Below are 7,257 nucleotides of genomic sequence, written 5' to 3' on the forward strand. Positions count from 1 at the left end.
ATGACACTGGTGCTCCGCCACCAGGAAGAGAAAAAGGAAGAGAAGAGAGAAATAAAGATAGAATTAGATGTTCTACAAACGCAGACAGACAGCTTCCCCAGGAACCCTCCAGCCAGATATCGATGCTTTCCACAGCGCCTGCAGCAGAGCTATCACCGCAGGAAGGCAAGAGTTATCTTTAAGAAACTTTTCAGGCTTATTCTTTAAAATTTTGATAATAATGATAGTAATAGCAAAAGAATGTGAAACAAACTCCATAAAATGAAAAGCTTATTCACTTCACAATTAGCGCATTTTGCCATTGTTAATTATTCCAGAACATTCTTTCGTCATTCCTTTACCTTTTGATCTGTGTATCATCCTACCATTGAAATAAAAAGATAATTATTGAAATAAAATAGTGTGAATAAAGTGAATATGTTTCATGTATTATGCATTTTACATAAAGAATAAAAAACTATTATCCAATAAAAAACATTGTAACCCTATTGAATAGAATTAATGGTAGAAATATTGAAAGGATTCGTATGTATCACTGCAATAGTATTTGAGAAGAATACACAACTGTAATTTAAAAGCAAATATATACACACACAAATACTGCCTTATATAAAAAAAAAGTTCCGCTCCACGAGAAACATAGCTATTAAAAAGAAAATGACACTTGGTGGAGACCTTATAACTCCTTCTTTGAAATTACCCCGACTTGGCAACCATATCAAAATTCTGTTTAACGCTAAGTCAGGAAAATATTATTGACATTAAGATGGTAGGATAGTCATCATCTTTGATTTACTGAAACGAGAAACTGAAATACATACTCGTGAACATCGAGGACTTTTTCTCGTTTCCTATTAAGTAAGCAAGAACTGGAAAATTTACCAGACAGAAGTTGAACTCGATGCTTATTTGGCTCTATAGGTTTTGCCTCGCGGATATTATTATTGAACAGCAAATAAACATAACGAGAGAGAGAGAGAGAGAGAGAGAAGAGAGAGAGAGAGAGAGAGAGAGAGAGAGAGAGAGCAAAAGTTCAATAGCAGATAATAACAGACTGCTTTATTTCTTGGTAATTTACTGGATATAATGAGGAGGGAGGCAGGAAATACTGAGATATGTAAAAAGATATAATATGTATAATCATCAATTACACGAGAAAAGATCATTTTCATAGTTTTCCCATAACTCATACAACTTCATAATTCACCGTTTAACACAAAATAAATTTGATATATTTCGAGAATATACTGTAGTCTTCAATGGCAGTGGGGCAATGAGAAAGAGGCTGAATTAAGTATAACAAATATTATCTCATTTTTAATAGCAAAAGGAGAGTTTTATTTGCATTGCGTCTGTGTTTTTTTTTTTTTTTTTTTTTTTTTTTTTGTTTTTTTTTTTTTTTTTTTTTTTTTTTACAATTTCAGCCCTTTAAAGATAATACAGTCTCTGAAGCAGAAAAGTTTGAAAGAAAGATTATTTAAAGGCTTCGAAATTATTTGCGATAAAACATGAAAATACTGATTTGGTCAAACGAAGTAGCGTGAAATATCTCACCTTTTACAGTGAAAGTTAGAGTATTACAAATTGTTAACATTAAGATCTTGTTTCCTAAATGAACTGGCTGTACTCAGGCTTCCTTTTTTTTATTTATAAATTTTTTTTCTCTCTGTTGCTCTACCTTTTGTGCTAGAGGAACAGCATTTGCTTTACCAGGTTCATCATTTTTATTTTACTTCTATATTTACAATTTCTCTCCTTTTGTTACACTGTCTATACTATTTTATGCTTTAGCCGGTGGAGTAATTAAAGTGTCTTTTCAAGTCCTTTTATACTTAGTTCCTAAGTTGGATAATTGAATACCAATGTGATTTGAATACAGCGAAAGCAGTTTCAAATAATAAAAGCAAAATCAAAGGTTCCTGGGAAGGGAGACATTTTAAATGCAATATTTACTTCGTTACTACATAAAGTATAATTTAAATATAGAAACCATAGTTCTCTCCTTATTGTAAGGTAGATATAATGTTAATGTTTGCCTATTTAAATATTTTTCTATTTGATGAAATATAGTTTTCAAATGAAGTATGAAAAATAATTTATTTGTCGGTAAAAGTACATTTCTATGTATTATCACAGAATAAAAATCTATGAAATGTTATTTTTATGTGGAGGCTGTGATACATTTGCCGTAATCCATTAGTGAAATATAATTCATCTGTCAGCGGTCGTTCTAGTGGATGTTGGTTCAACGTAATATTATTTGTCATATCATTGAGAACTGATCCCCAAAGTCCGTTAATGATTAATGTTCACCCGCAAAGTCAGAATAACTCAAATCATGTTAATTATGACGCACAACTAGAGCGAATGACAGGCTTACTGATGCAGAACAGATGAAGGATTAGTAATATATATATGATATATATATGTATATTATATATATATATATATATATATTATATATATTACTAATCCTTTATCTGTCTGCATCAGTAAGCCTGTCATTCGCTCTAGTTGTGCGTCATAATTAACATGATTTGAGTATTCTGACTTTGTGGCGGGTGAACATTAATCATTAACGGACTTTGGGGTATCAGTTCTCAATGATATGACAATAATATTACGTTGAACAACATCCACTGATACGACGCTGACAGATGAATTAATATTTCACTAATGGATTACGGGCAAATGTATTCACAGCCTCCACATGAAAATAACATTTCATAGATTTTTATTCTGTGATAATACATAGAAATGTACTTTTACCGACAAATAAATTATTTTTTCATACTTCATTTGAAACTATATTTCATCAAATAGAAAAAATATTTAAAATAGGCAAACATTAACATTATATCTGCCTTACAATAAGGAGAGAACTATGGTTTCTATATATAGATATATATGTATATATATATATATATATATATATTATAATCTATATATATATATATATATATACATATATATATATATATCCCTATATATATATATATTATATATATATATATATATATATATATATATATATATATATATATATATATATATCTATATATCATATATATATATATATATATATATATATATATACATATATATATATATATATATATATATATATATATATATATATATATATATATAGATATACATATATATATATATATATATATATATATATATATATATATATATATATATATATTTTATATATTATATATATATATCTATATATATACGATAAGCACTGTCTAATTATTGAAAAACTCCGGTACAGAGCACTCCAAACTATAGTGAACGATTCAAACTTTCTCATTCTGGTCTTCTCCTTCTTCCTAGCTCTTTCGAAATAGGCACTCGTGTGGACCACCAACCGCATCCTCCAGTCTTGCTTCATGATTGTCCTTTTGTTCACCTTTTTCGAGCTATTTTTTTTTTTTTTTTGTTTTTTTTGTTTTTGAGCGATTTTATTTACTGGGGCAAAAACAATTCATCTTCGAAACTTCAATCTTTACTTTTTTATACACAATCAGACTTCAACACTTCACTTTAATACATGAGACTTGGCTTTTCAATTTTCTCCATTCATTCCCATATTCACCACCTCCATTGATATTTCAAAATCTCTTCCCAGTGGTATACCTGTACATTTTTCGCCCCTTCTGAGACTTTATTCTCTGGTCATACAATAATCGTGCCTAGTGCATTGTTCTCTCCTTTGACCCTTGATGTCGACCCATGCTTTGCAAAGGTATTCAGACAACCAAGTCCTTCCAATCACATTCTTATTTTTCAAAATATATATATATATATATATATATAATATATATATATAGATATATATATATATATATATATATATAATATATATATATATATATATATATATATATATATATATATATATATATATATATATATAATATATATATATATATATATATATATATATATATATATATATATATATATATAAATATATATATATATATATATATATATATATATATATATATATCTATATATATATATATATATATATATATATATATATATAGATATCTAATAAAAGGAGCCCATAAAAACACCCAAAATGTAGAGAGAAAGTACTATATTTCAGAGACTGCTGTCTCTCTCTTCAGGTATATGAATGAGAAAAGTTTACAGAAAAGGTGGTATTTATACCAAGAGATTCGTCCACAAGTAAGCCAATTAAGTCACCCCCGCTGATAATCTTCCTTTAATCTTCTTAAGCGTTGGTTGAATGAACACTGCGTCGACGATGTCCGATGTCCAATTCCCTTTTGAGATGTTCATTACCTGCTTCTCTTTTATTAAGGCCGATTCCATCATTTGACTCTGTACCGGCAGTTGCTGTTATAAATTATTAGATATATATATATATATATATATATATATATATATATATATATATATATATATATATATATATATATATATATATATATATATATATATATATATATATATATATATATATATATATATATATATATATATATATATATATATATATATATATATATATATATATGTATATATATATATATATATATATATATATATATATATATATATATATATATATATATATATATATATATATATATATATATATATATACATATATATATATATATATATATATATATATATATATATATATATATATATATATATATATATATAGGTTTATTCTTTGTAAATGTTTTCCACTTTCCTGGTCAAGTCATGCTAGATTGAGTCCAAGTCAAATGTGGATTGAGTCTCATCAGGCCACGTCTCTGCATATTGTTTTTTCTATCACACTACTTTTCTTTGCTTTTAAAATCTGCCGGACTTTCTGTCACCAGAGGTCCCTTGAATATTTGGTTTTATAGTTATATATATGGCAATTTATTGTAATACCTGAGAGGCTAAAATTGTAATTTTATCATCATTTATGTAGGAAGAGTTAAAGAATCTGATGAAAAACTTGTGACTTGCATCATATCCAGCCAAATTTCATAAAAATGAAACTTCAACCCCTCCTCTGATGATCATTATGAGTCTTTTTATATATGTTTTAATTATTGCCTTTCTTATATTTCGTTTCTTACGGTTTATTTGCATGAAATTCAAATGTGTAGGTTAGGCATTAATTCATGTACTGTAACTGCTATGTTGCCATTTACCTTTATTAAGTTGTTGGATGACATTCAGGACATTTTACGCTGTTCTGTATAGTTATTACTAAAAATCTTCCAATTTCAGAATACTGTTGCTAAAGCAATGGCCGCACAAATTAAAAAGACAACTCTAGCTGTGTACAGTGTGGCAACTCTGCTGTAGTATGCTGTAAGTAAAACCGAATTGTGTGCATGCCTTTATTTTGTACAGCAAATGGCTAAGTTTTATAAAGTTATGGTCTAATAGTTTACTATCTCCCACACAGAGAATAACTGCAAGTTTTCCAATTATCATTTGCAAGTTGTTCTTTCATGTGGATTGCAAACGTAATCTGATTTCTTCATTTAATATAAGTGAAGACATAAGTGAAAGATTTGTTCATTCATTATTATAGCAGGAGTCGGTCACAATGGAACACGGTATACGATGGGATGAAATGGATAAAAATAGGGTTATTGGTCACATTCATACACTAGTCTGGGACAGTAAAAGTGATGGTCATCAACTTTTAATTGATTGGTCGTCTGCTTACCTTCATGTACCATCTGGGTGATTCAACATTAAAGGTTAAATTGTTGCTACTGAGTAGATTTTTTCAGGGAAGGCTACTAATGATCTGGATATTTTGAATCCTAGTTGTTGATATTAGGTGAGAATCTGCAGTGTTGTTGAAATTGGAGGTGGTTGAACTGCATTAGGGATTTTCACAATTTGGTTGATGTAGAAATACCTGATGATCTACATTAACGAAGATTTGTGTTTAGAAATGCAGCACTCGAAGGAACCACACACGTTCGTTATTTGGATCACTGTGATGCTACTGGTAGGTGATGTAGCTCTGCAAAGTTACTACTAACAGCCCAACCATAATTTTGCGCAACAATCTCTTTGAAAATTACATCTTGATAAGACCTATCTACACAGTGGGCCAAGTATTGGATGTTGCATTAAATGTGAGACTACATTTATTTCTTTGTGGGCCTTATGTATTAGAGAAGCTAGGGTGTTTTCTTATAGGAATATTGATGTCTTTAGGACTTGTTATAGTTTCCAATTTTCATATGTTGGTCATTATGAGAAGGTGATGCTTTGTATACATTTTCATGTAGGACATGATGTGAAAGACGTATTCAGACTGTGTATACTTGATAGTAGAGCATTTCTGGGATTTTATCTTAGGGTTTGAGTGACGATGGAAGCATCTCCAAGTGGTTTGCAATTTCTCCATCTCTCTCCTTATAGGAATAACTATTATTTAGTGGTACCTGGGTTGCACATTTCAAGTTTTGTACGTGTAGCTTGCCACAAGGAACACTAGGTAATAGTTTCACTGAATGTTAGCTATTATAGCATATGGCACACATTCCATATCCATTCAGGGAAGACATATGTTGGAATCCTGGTTATATACTCCATTATAAAGCGGATGTTATAACATTGGCAGTATTTTTTAGTAAAGGAAGCTTCCCTATGGCTTTGGACTCCCATGTGGAATCTTTTTTATCTTGTTGACTCATAACTGAAGGACGATATTAAAGGCCACTACACATTTAAGTTGTATGCCAAAAGGGAACTCCTAACATATGTCCTAGCCATGCCAGCTACCTATGGCCAGTCAAACAGAAGTCAGTAACGAGTTTTCCAGACAAGACCTGTGCCTGAACTTGAATTAAATAAATGTTTACATCTGGATAGCTATCATGCACTGTCATCACAATATCTGCCCTACACCACAATTATGGGTACTACGAGAAATTAGATATAGATCTGAAGAAAACCCCAAACCCCTGTTGGTGTATTCCATCACCCTCATAACCAAAGCGAAAAGCCCTTAATCATTGGGTATGCCACACGTTCTAACCACTGATTAAGCCATTAAATTTGTATTTCTCTGCAAGTTCATGAAGATTTTAGCATTCATATGTGAAAAAGGCCTGCTATGCCCGTTCCATAGGTGTTCTCAAGAAAAAAACAATGTGCCATACTAATTGCTCAGTGCACTGTCAGCTAATGTTATGTGCCTGTGCTCTGTTATGACACCTGACATTTCATGTTAGTGAA

This window comes from Macrobrachium nipponense, chromosome 36, assembly GCF_015104395.2.
Source record: "Macrobrachium nipponense isolate FS-2020 chromosome 36, ASM1510439v2, whole genome shotgun sequence".
Taxonomy (NCBI): Eukaryota; Metazoa; Arthropoda; class Malacostraca; order Decapoda; family Palaemonidae; genus Macrobrachium; species Macrobrachium nipponense.